The 12,950-nt window shown below is 32.6% G+C and overlaps 1 non-coding gene across 1 annotated transcript; it reads right to left on the bottom strand.

The window, feature by feature from the left end:
- Positions 1 to 5,960: 5,960 nt before the first annotated feature.
- TRNAV-AAC (transfer RNA valine (anticodon AAC)) lies at positions 5,961 to 6,034 on the bottom strand. Its single transcript has one exon. It is a non-coding gene; the product is annotated as a tRNA-Val (tRNA).
- Positions 6,035 to 12,950: the final 6,916 nt, after the last annotated feature.

The raw sequence follows: 12,950 nt of genomic DNA, 5'->3' as shown, positions 1-12,950 counted from the left end.
CACACTATTCACCATATGAAATCTTAGTCTTGGTAGGCGAAGCCTAGGGGAGGCTCTTGACGGGAAACATGTTTGCATTGCGAGACTTCGCTGTACTGAACCGAGGATCGCGTGGAGACTTTGACGGACTACGCAAAGGGGCCGAGGACGATGCAAATGAGCCGCCTTGTGCAGCCTACGATCTTCAACCACTTTGGTACGAATTTCATTTTGTTCATCGGTTATGATCCTCGCGGCGATTTCCAAACGTGCCTCAACCGGTGAAACCGTGCCACAATACGAAACAAAAACAAAAACTTAGAAAATGTAATTAACTCTAATCAACTTCACGGTAAAACACCGAATAAAATTTAAATTACACAACGTTAATCTCAATCAAACTTGCGTAGTACATTCTGAAATATTTAAAAAGTGGTATACCTCATCAACTACTTCTTCCTCATTGGCCACAGCGTCCATGTACTTCATGACGTATACTCCGCAATCTCGGTCATTGTCTTGTTGAGGAAGCCCGCGATCTTTCCTGTCAATTCTGAAATCCACGAAAGTCACATTCTTCGACCTATTCTCCTCAAACAAAAGGTCCAACGTCGACAACTGCAAAGGTATACAATTAGTTAGAGTCAAGTACACAATGAGTTATTCACATCAAACAATGAAACTTTGCAAGTTGACCATTTCTTTCGTAGCCTCCACACGATACTTCTCATTCATTGCGGTGTGTAGGGAGTCCATAAATGAGACAACCTTCGACTTCATATTTACTTCGGCACCAAACCAATGTGGTGCACCTTCTAGAGTCAACACCGGCACAAACATCTACAATTGAATAGAGGAACAATAAAGTCAAAAATAAATTGAAATTACACACCATATAGATATTCGACACTACAATGACCAATATGCATCGCTAACATATCTCACTTTTCAAAATTACAATTAAGAACGACCATGTGTATATGATGAAGTACCTTGACGCATTTTTCGAAGTTGTCTTCGTAAAACAGGTTGACCACTCCGGTCTTTCGCAATCCTCTTCACATTAAACGAACCGAGAGTTTTTTTCGCAAAAGCATTGTTCATCTTCTCAAGTAACGTAAATTACAACCAAACCGAATTACAAAATTTAAAATAAGGCATGCAAAGAAAGCAATTACCGAGATGCGAGTGGGCATGTACCAAACACGAGGTTGGTCAGGTAATCGACTATCACGTTCGTACTTGTTCATTAGTATAGAAAAACAGTCAATGATCTGCAACAAAATGAAATATGATTTACACATGTACAATAAATGATACATATTTAGTTAATACTTTGACACTTACGGATCCCTCAACTTCTCGCAATCGGTCGCAACGATGCCATGCACCTCCTATCCACTTCAAACTTTCGAAATTTCGCAAGCACATATCTGATTCAATTGTAATCAATGTAACTGTTATTAAAAATTTCTACAAGTATATCATAATGAGAAATACGAAAATAACATTTACTTACCCGGATCTAACGTGTTGCTAAAAATAAACTTGTAAAACCCATATTGGTTACGGGGGATCGCTTCCTTCGTCTTGAATGGCCCGACAACAGTTCTGCCCGACTCAATGAATTGCTCGTACGCCTTATCGTTGAAGTCATCCTCAATTAAAGGCACATTCTCCGACTGTGACTTCTTTGATTTGACGGGGGCTTTGCCTTTATTCCGTAAAGATGCCACTTCGAGTATATCAAAGTCCTCATCGTCGAAGGTCTTATGTGCGGCACCTTCATCTTCAACGGATTTTGTAACGTAGATAGTGAAGGCGTACTTACGTAATCCACCACATTTTCGCTTCGGATAGACCAACAACATTAGTCTTCGAACGGACGGGGGACTTCAACGGGGACTCCTCCACGGCACAGCCGCACTCCGCCTTCTTCCCCGTTTCCGCAAAGAGCATCCTCCTCCAACTCTCGGTCAATACCACCTACACCTTCTCCTTTGTCCATAAATTTCAAAGAAAATGATCTCAACTGAGACTTTAACTCATTCGAGATGTACTCCTTCAACTCGTTGATAGAGCTGACAAAGTGGTCACTGCTCTTTCTTCCTTCCGAGTCCGAGTAGTAGTTGGGCAGTATTACGGGATTCGAAGTGAGCGTTATCCGTTAAACATAACAAATTTAATTTTTCAAACCCAAAATAATTAATATCAACTCGAAATCACTTTACCACATTGTAACCAAAATTCGATGTACCTTGTCGCCGTTGGGACCCCCATTGTCTTTCACAAATTTGTAAGCGGACTTACATTGTTTACTACCCCAAAAATCAACTGGAGCAACGTTCGGTCGACATATCCAAAGTTCCACTCCACGTGAGTCAAGTACACCAACTGTCACAAACAAACAATGTATTGGTAATACATTCGACTAATAAATGACAATATTATATTATAAACTGAATAAACACATTTACATAATTGAAAGATAACAAAATCAATGTACCTGGAGGAATAAGGTGCGCCGGATACATTCTTCGTCGCCTTATTTCGGAATCGAAAATTGAGTTCATCGAATACACGAACCCCGCAAGCCGCCCAGTTCTTGTGGCGAATGTCCCTGGTAACCCTAAGGGAGTGCAAGTACCCCGAAGTGATATCGACCCCCGTTTTCGGCGCAAGGACTGTCCCTATGACCACCAAAGAAAATTTAATGAGAAATAGGCTGTCTGCCTCAACGCACTCCAACAAAGATTTCTCCAACATTGTCAAGGACACGGTGTACTCGACAACGTTCAATATCTCCTCCAGATATCGAGTGTCACTATCACCCTCGGTGACTACGGGATCCCCTCCGTCGTCCACCCCCATAACATCTCCGAACATCGCGGCGAGATAAGTGAATTTTCCTCCCATACAAATCCGGTATGCTAGTGGTTGGGTCAACAGGTTTGATTAACCAACTCACTAGTCGGGTGTCAACGTATGGTGCATCCTCTCGATGAATGATCCAAATCCGGCATTTTGGATCACATCTTTCTCGCTCCGAGTTCGGGTTCTTGCAAATCCTCATTAAACGGTTGAAGGAGCATCGACCGTACACGGTGCTTCTTCACTATCGGGAGCACCCTCTTCCTCATCCACCTCCACTTTCTTCCCCTTGGCATCACCGCCTTTGGTTTCCTCCCCTTGTTTGCACGGCCTTCTTAGCGGGATTAGGGTTAGGGTCATAGCTTCTCCACTCGTACTTCTCCTCGTCTAAGTGAAACCTTTATATTGCACTTTTAATTTGTCGGTAGCACGTAATATGAGGCAAACTTACATCAACTACGTAGTACATGGAAAGAATCGTAAAGTACGTCAAACAACCCTACGTCAATTACGGACAATTGATATAAAAAAATTAAGTAACGATCGACATCAAACCTCTTTCTCGGTTAATCCCTTCTCGATTGCTCGAAGGGCTTTGTAGTTCGCATTGCTACATATGGACATAATTTCAATCAAATATATAATAAAATAAATGTCAACCATCAATCACACGAGTAAACAACTATCCATCATTCAAAACTTACAAGAAATTTCTCCAACCAACCGCATTATCGTTCGGCTCGGGGTGACATCCTTCTTTACGGGTTCATTTCCCCCTTTCCTTTTGCGTTTCCCAGCCATGTATGATGAACCTAACCAAATTAAAGATAAACAAATTTAAACAATAAGGACTACATATTTCAACAAATACACTATATAAAAAAAAAATTGACCAAAACACAATGAAAATCGTGCATTGTAATCACCCAAAATCACAAGAAATCAACTTAACCATTCGGCATTGGAAAAATTCGGATTTCAAACACACATTTCATGCTTCTTGCATGTTACACATTAAAGTACATTAAAATGATGTGAAACTCTTTTCAACTAAATGATTTCCAATACTCAAAATTTATACGACAACACTTCCACAACCAAAACAATGAACAAAACAACACTTAACTACTAACTCTCATAACCAAAAAGTGGTACAAACGAGTTGGTACAATTCGTGAGAACCAACAACATAAAGCACACACATGAATAGACAAAATTCCCCCAAACTTAACCAATCTAGGTACCTTGTACCTCTTAATTCATGATGAACAGAGTACAAAGCCATTTGGAAAACATTTAATATCAGAATTAACAAAACAATGCTTCACTACTAACTGTCATAACCATTTCAATAACTTTTCCAATAATTGATATACACAAAAAAACAAAACTGCCATAGTTTTTATCAATAGTGTATCTCATTAACTCATGAATCTTCTGTCTAAACCATCCAATTTTTCAAAATAAATTCATAACAATAGGAAAATACAAACTACAACTTCTAATTAAAGTACAAAAATCACTCACTACCCAACACATGACAAACCATCACCATTTCATTGTTTTCCTTTCTTTCAATTTTTTTTTTTGGTCAATAAAATTGATTTCCGAAAACAATTATTTTTCAAAATAACATCGTACATACCAATGTTTACATTGTTTTTCTTTCTTTCATTACATTCTTTCATTAAAATTGTTTCACTGCAAGGGTATAAATTAATCCAACACACTTTCACAATAAATCAACAAACAAAAAGGGTAAACACATGAATCGAATCAAAACTACTTCCTAGTACGTGTAAAATTGGGGAACATAAAATGTACCTTCAATTTTCTCGCAACCCGTGAATCAAAACTTCTTGAATAAGCAAGATTTAAGGCACATAAAACGGATTAAAACTACTCAATAAACCAAAAATGGAACGAGAAAAAAAAATACGCAATGCAAATACACGGATTGAACACCACATCACAATTTTGACAAATACTTTACTATCCAACTTAACCCAAACTGAGAAACAAATTAAGTTTTCTTTTTCCATGAATGACAAATGCATTACTATCCAACTTAACCCAAACTGAGAAACAAATTAAGTTTTCTTGTTCTATCTGCATAACTTTGAAATTTCCACTTTTTTGACTATATATTTTACAACAAAAATTCCATTTTAATAAAAAAAATAACAATAATATGTAAAATATAACGAAGGAGAACACATACAACGTTTTACTGTAACAACAACTTTTTTTTTTCTGAAAACAGATTAACACCAACAAATTTCTATATAATTTTTTAGTACTTTATTGATTGAAAAATAAAAAATCACGAGGAATGGCAGTCAGGACCTCCTTCCTAACTAGTATCTAACATTATCTAAAGTAAATATCAAACAATATGCAAAAGAATGAGAAAATTACTTGTACAAACCCACCTCGTTCGGAGAAGGAGCCAGAGACAAACAAAACCAAGTGCACCAACTCTGAAAGTACTACAGTTTCCTCTCCCAAAGAAAATGTGAAGAACAAAAAAAAAATGGGAAGAAGAAGAAGAAAATTCGAAGAACAAGAAGAAAATGAGAAGAAGAAGAAGAAAATTTGAAGAAGAAAAAGAAAATAACAACTGCCCTAAAATAAACCTAACTCTTTATACCCACGAAGAAGAAGAAGGAAAGACTAATGTATTTTCAAAAATTGGTAACTGTCACGTACATCAAACGTCAATCGGTGTCGCTTTTTAAAAATTAATTAATTTAAAATACAAAAAACCAACCGGTTACCATTTTTCCCCCCCTAACTACCCCTACTTTAACCCCAGCCCTTAGATCAACCCCCAATTCAATCCAACGGCTACAGTACAATCAGGGATTGTATTCCCTATTTTGGCATAACGGGACCAAATCATGTCCCTATTAATATATAAGTATACTCTTCATCAATTTTTACAGGTAAATCTTCTCTGGAGATTAGTATTATTGCTGTATATATAAGTTAGAGCACACTTATATATACTGCTTATTTTTCTGAAAAAAAAAATATATGTATATAGTAAGTATTTATTTATTAACAACACTTAAATCAGAAATTAATATATATAAAAATTAGTCAAGTATTGGCGTCGCCCAGGTTCGAACTGGAGACCTTCAGTGTGTTAGACTGACGTGATAACCAACTACACCACGACACCGTTTTGATTAGTCTCTGCTCATTATTGAATATATTGGCTTTGAGTAGTTAGTTTAATTAATCTAATCAGGTTAATGGTTGACTTTTATATTTTATCAGGAAAAATCATTAAATAAAATATAATTATATCATTTTGACTTTATGTAGAGGGGGATTCGAGTACTCCACTATAACTTCTATGTATTGAAAATTATAAATAAAAATATTAATAAGTGAAATAAATTAAAAAAAAAAAAAATTATGTGACACATCACATGTTTCTAAAATTTAGAATAATACACATTAGAGATTGAGTTAGGTTTTACAATTTTAAAGAGAGTTTTTATTAGCCATATGTATTATGTGGCTGTGGATAATTTTTGAATAAATTAAGATTATAGCATTAATAATATTGAAAACTTAATTAAGTTGTACATGTACTAATAGAGTACAACCCAAAGTTAAAAGCTTTGAAATGTACAAAATTTGAAAACTTTGTACCAGTAATCAGTTTAAGGATGAGTGCTCGAAGAGTATAATCAGTCTGGCTTTGAATTTATGTGTGTATGATTTTATTATTTTCTATAAATCAGTGCAAAAATATTATCCTAAACGAGGAAATTCATATTTGAATCAGTTACATGAAAAAATTATATTATTTAAAGAGACTCTGCCCTACGAAAACACTCATAAAACTTTAATTTTAGTCAGTTGTGACCAAGAAACTACTGATTTTGCTTGGTGGGATGTCCGATCACTTACCAATTTATTTGGTAAATTGATGAGGCTTATGTGGTTCATGCTGAATATAAGAATCATAAAAAAGAAAATAAAATGTTGTTGATCTGATAGGTGGTCTACAATATTTAACCATGTTATTAAAATTTACTATAAGCAAGCACTCAAAATTTACACATTAATATTTTTTCTTTAGAGCTTTAAATATGAGATTCTATGAGTACTTAGGCATCTGAAAAATTCATGTGGAGTTTTGATAATAATAATAATTAGGGATATATGATATGTGGCTGTGGATATATAGTATTAGGTAGGTAACTAAAATATATATGTGGAGGGATTGAGATCCCTTAGAGCTGGCATAGTACATAGTACAAAAATATCACTAACTCCTCTCCTCTCCTCTCCTCCAACATTTTTGAATTTCATCTCCTAAAATTATTATTGGTTATAATAGTTGCCTTTTTCACTAAGATATATAGTCATTATATAATGTTTCCAAAATGCATGTAAACACTACAAAAATGTTAGAAGAGGAGACCAATAATGTATTAATATGATCCCCATGTGACATATTTCCAATTAAAGTGCAAAAAAGCACATACTTCCAACACCAATTTCACAGTGATGTGAGTGATGTGATTGACTCAATTTTTTAAGTTATGTAACATTTTGGTACATATGGCTATTTCAAATTAAAATAGGAGAGATTCTATATTAAATTATAGCAATATTAATATTATAAGGTATTTTATATAATAGTATGATAATACCTTTAACCAATCACATTATTTAAAGTGAAATTCAAATTAAAATCTCACATTAATTTATAATTATACTTTATTTTAGAAAAATATTAAGAGGCAATTTAAAGCGTTAGCTACTACAAGATATGAAATATTGTTATTAGTATATTTAATATCGAGCTCCACACATTTTAATATAATAAATAATATAAAAAACTGCTAACTAATTATAAAATGTCACGTCAATATAGTGTTAGACATGTGCTAAATAGCAATACTCTTTTAGGGAGTCCACCAAGTAGCATGGAGACCTTTATCACATGCTCTAGTTATTAGGGATGTAAACGAGGTGGGGCAGAGGCGGGGATCGCTCCCTCACCTCCATACTATTCCTAAATTCACATTTATACCCGTCTCAATATCCGTTTAAATTAAAGCGGAGACAGGATAGGGATTACTTGACGGGAGAAGGATTCTTATCAGGTACCTATTACATATATATTTTTGAAAAAAAAAATAATGTAAGAATTAAAAAAAAATTATAAAAACTTATTAAAAAAACAAACATAAGTAGAATAGTGCGTATAATAAATAGAGTTAGTATAATAAAAAATTAGAGTTAAATGTTATTTTTTTTTAAAGCAGTTAAATGTGATTATTAATATGCATCACTGCATATTTTCATGAAAAATAAAATGTCTCATTAATATAATCAATAAAAAAACCTAAAACATGAATTTATTTTAATTGTAATAGTCAAGATTTTAAAACTTAAATATATACATATATCATATTGGGGCAGGTTCAGACAAGTATCTATTCTCTTGCCCTCGTCCCGAACTTGACTTGGGTATGAATATTTCTAAAACTTCAGTAGCTAATCGTTAAATGTCAAGTTAATATCCACGTATTATTTTATTATTAGTATATTTAAATGAATTTTTAAATAAAAAAATAAAAATTTAATGACTTTGACTAATCAGAGATTACCATATGGCCCTTAATTTGACACTAATTAACAGTGAGATACTCACAGAAGTTATTCACATCTAAAAGTTAAATTTAAATATTTACACCGTAAATTACTCTATAAAATCAGCCCATTACACTCCAAATTTACCTAATATTAGTGCTCTAATAACTATTTTATATGTGCACATTTCATTACTAGCTAAAATCAAATCATTGTATTTTATGTTGTGTATACCAAACAAAGAAAGGACATTGATGAAGACATTGAGAAGACTCTCATACGTTGTAATTAATTAATTATTATGAGTTTTAGATAATTATAAAGGCAAAGTTGTACTAACTGAATTCAACTGCCTAACCTAGCAAGGACATGAACCACTAGTACTATATATATTATATGATCCAACACAAGCCTAGAAAAACACCCCACATGAGTTTTATTAGTACCATTGATTGGTCCAAAAAAAAGAAAACAAAGTAATGAAAATTATGAACAAGGGTTATTTCAATTATCAATTCAAATTAATTGGACAGTCCCATCTTCAAAAATTTCACAACCACACAAACCCTTGTATTGTATAGAGACATTTCTATTCTACTATATATAGTAGTCTTGATTATATTCCAAGAAAATGGAAAATACTAAGCTCCATATATAAGTATTCAAAATATGATCATAGCATACATTGATCAACATTAATGAAAAAAGTTGAAAAAGATGAAATGATTGGGAAATTTTGTAACATTGTAGATGATAATTAAAAAATGATGATAATAAATAAAATAAGTTAGTTTAAAAATATCATAATAATAATAATTGGATGTGGGCATCCTCTTCTATTCTTGGCTAAATTTTTGGTGGAATAGTTTGATTTTTCTCAAAGATAATCTTTTGGAGATCTCTGTACTCTGCATCTTGTTCTCTGAAACGTGCTTCTTGGGATCCATATAGTTCAAAAGTAGGATTGCAAACTATTTTCTTGTTCTCGTCCAATTTTGCATTAAGACTGATAAAGAAGACAGTATAGCAATCCATCATGTTGGCTACATGTGGTCCTGATGGACAAACAAAGACGGGTCGATTGTTGCGAACCTTTTCTCATTCATCCCGGAGTATTTTTTGCCACTCCTCTAAAGGAGCGTACCTAGAAAAAATGTCTATTTGAATTTCGTAGGCTGGTTTATTTTAACATAGGGTGCTTTTACAATACCGATGTACCATCTACCTCTTTCAGCATTCAGAAGAAATTTTTAATTTATTTTTTTTCATATCCATATATGTTATAGTTATTTAAGATATTCTACAAGATTTTGAAAAATTCGAAATGAAACCCTAATTTTTATTAATGGGAGATCTTGGTTCCTATTTAGACACTAGATTAACTTTTCGGGAGTGAGTTTTATTGAATAAAGATTAAAAAAATAGTATATTATAGTGTATTAAACTAATTTAAATATGAGACATCAATTTATTTGAGAGTATTTTAAAGAAAAAAAAAACGGTTTATATTTAATAGTATTTAAAAAATAATTAATTGAGTTAACACACTTAAATTGATTTAATACATTATGGGACATCTTAATTCTCCAAATACTTACATACTAGTAACCAATCTATAATTTTTGAATGATGAACCAACAAAGTATTTCCAAACACATTAAAACTAAAATTGATCATCATATGAATAATTATCAACCATATCATCATCACTTGGGTTCATTTAATAACGACTTTCATTGCTTATCATCAAGAGATGTTTTTTGAATTTTTTTTGTCGTTTTTATGTTTGGGAATGAATTTATTAAACTAATAATATAGTGTTCCATGAACTTCTATATGTATATTTGGAGACATTTACTGTTTATAAATAGTAAAAAAACACATGGGTTGGTCACCACCATACTTCCTTGCTAACAATCCCATCATGTACTATATATATATATAGGGACCGGATTTTGTCCCGTTACTGTACGGACACGGATTGCAATCCGTGATGTACTGTAACCGTCGGATGGGCAGTTACTTTGATCCAAAGGTTGGGGTTCATGTAGGGGTTGATGTAGGGGTATGTAGGGTTAAATAAATGGATACCGGCTACTTTTTTGAAATTTAAATTTATTAAAAAATGGAAAAGTGAACAGTTACATCCATCAATCAAGTCCTATCAACCTATCAACCGTCGTCCCTCTCCACTCACTATACCATTTCATTGTTATTTTTATTTTGTTGTTTATTTTGCAAAGTTCTTTCATTTCCATTTTCGTCTCTGCTAGGGCAAAAGCAAAGTTCTTTCATTTCCATTTTCTTTTTCATTTTCCATTTTGTTTTTCCATTTTCCATTTTCATTTGAGTTGGTGAAACCCATACTGTACATTTTGTTCACTGTGGTGTACATTACTCGGAGTCTGCCATTGTTGGAGTTGTTACAGGGAGTGTCAACGGTGGGTTTTACACTTTGTCCGTTCTACTTTACATACTTTTCACAGAAAAAAAAATACATTTTTCAAGCGAACGTGGTGTTTTTGCATTTTCGTGTACTTAATATCTTCCATTTTGTCTCAGGTGTGGAGGGTGAGGTGTTGCAAGGATTGTGCATTTCTGTGTGGAGGTATTACTTTCTCTATCTCTCTCTATCTCTTTCTCTCTGGTTTTGTGTTGAATGGAGTTTGTATTTCTTTCTCTCTGTCTCCCCCCGTGCATGTGCTTGGTTGTATGTGTGGAATGTACTCTAAATTGTTTTGAGTTTTTCGTTTTAGTTTTTTATGAATATATGATTCGGTATTTCTATTTAAAGTGGAATGCACTGTAATTTAGGGGTTTTGATTTAGGTATTTTGATTTCGGTATTTGTGAAATGTGTTAGTTGACTTGTTTGGATTTTGAATATTTGGGGATTGGATAAATGGAGATTTTTTGAGCAATATGACAAAACTCATTTCAATTTAAAAATCTGAACCCAATAAAACAAAAATAGTTGTATTGTTATTATTATTATGGCCTTATGTATAGGTATTAGAGAAAAAGATGTTATCTTTTTTCAGTTATGTGTACGGTGAAGACTAAAGATATAAATGTATCATATGTTTTTGAGCAACACCCGAAAAATATAATTCACAAGTTCTATAATATTAGGTTGGATATTGTTTTAGTGATCTTATCATTATGTAACTGATTTTGCTTTCTTTCTTGTTTTTGGGATAAAATATGAAAATATCAAGTATTTGTAAGTATGGTACCAATTTTAGAGGCACTAAACTTATTGGTACTGAGCATAATGTCATACAATTTAAATATCCTAATAGAAATAGGAGATATTATCAAACCAAACAAGTTGTGTATTGAATTAAAACTTAACACAGATAAATTAGGAGTACTATTAAAAATTCGGATAAGAATAATTTAAAAAAATATATGTTTTAAATTTTGTAAAGATATTTGTACTATAGAAAATAAAATTTTCGTACATTTTTGAGACCTTATAAAATTAAAACCCTTTCGAAATTTTTTCACTTATGCAGATAGAATTCATCTTATAAAATAGTATCAAAAGAAAGCTATTTTGTAAAGTAATATAGAAGTGGACAAGGTTTAGAAGTCCCATTTTGCAACCCCATCAAAGCTTAATGTTCATACTTGAGGAAGTGTAATAAGACATTAGTAAGTACTCTAGTTAGCAAGTAAAACATTAGTTGCATTCTCCTTTGAAGAATTATGGAGTTTTTGACTATGTTAGGTATAGGGAAAAAATGTGGAAGGGATAGAAAATAAGTTTAAAAAATTGTGGTAGATCCTTATTATTTATTCTTCTCAGTGTATATTTTCATGTTCCTTCTGCATCTACACTGAGATGCCTACAATAAAATCTTAATATAATTGTTTCTATATTTTATATTACATATGTTGGCATCATTGTATGTTAAAAGTGAATACTGTATAACTGACTTTGCTGGGATGGTATTGTAATAGTAAATTATCTTAGGAAAATATGATAACTTGGAAGCAAAGGGAGACTATTTTGCAACAAGATGAGTGATTTTTATTGTTATTATTACTTGTTTATTTTATTAATTGTTTGTGAACCGTACTTTGCGGTTTTTTTGTTCCAATCAAGAATCGGAGGTTGTTGGTTTGGTACAACCCACTCGATTTTGGGAAATTGACATTGCTTTTAATTGAATTTTAATCTTATTTGAATTTTCCTTTTGGGAAATTAGAATTATAACAAAACTAACAATTTACGTAATCCATTATTTAGGCATATTGGTACATTGTACTTAACAGTTTCCATGTAATACATATTATGAAATTATGTTATATGTGAAGAGATGCTTACACGTTATTGTACGGATATAGAAAATTAAGTGTCGGGATGTCATGAATACACTGAAATGTTAGACAATTGCATGAATTATTCAAAGTCTTTGTCTTCCAATATTTTAGTGTTTTGAATGTGTGTTAATTTAAGTTATTTTGTCTTGTGTA

Source organism: Cannabis sativa, chromosome 4 (genome assembly GCF_029168945.1).
Source record: "Cannabis sativa cultivar Pink pepper isolate KNU-18-1 chromosome 4, ASM2916894v1, whole genome shotgun sequence".
NCBI classification, from domain to species: Eukaryota; Viridiplantae; Streptophyta; class Magnoliopsida; order Rosales; family Cannabaceae; genus Cannabis; species Cannabis sativa.
This window is presented reverse-complemented; position numbering and strand designations above follow the sequence as displayed.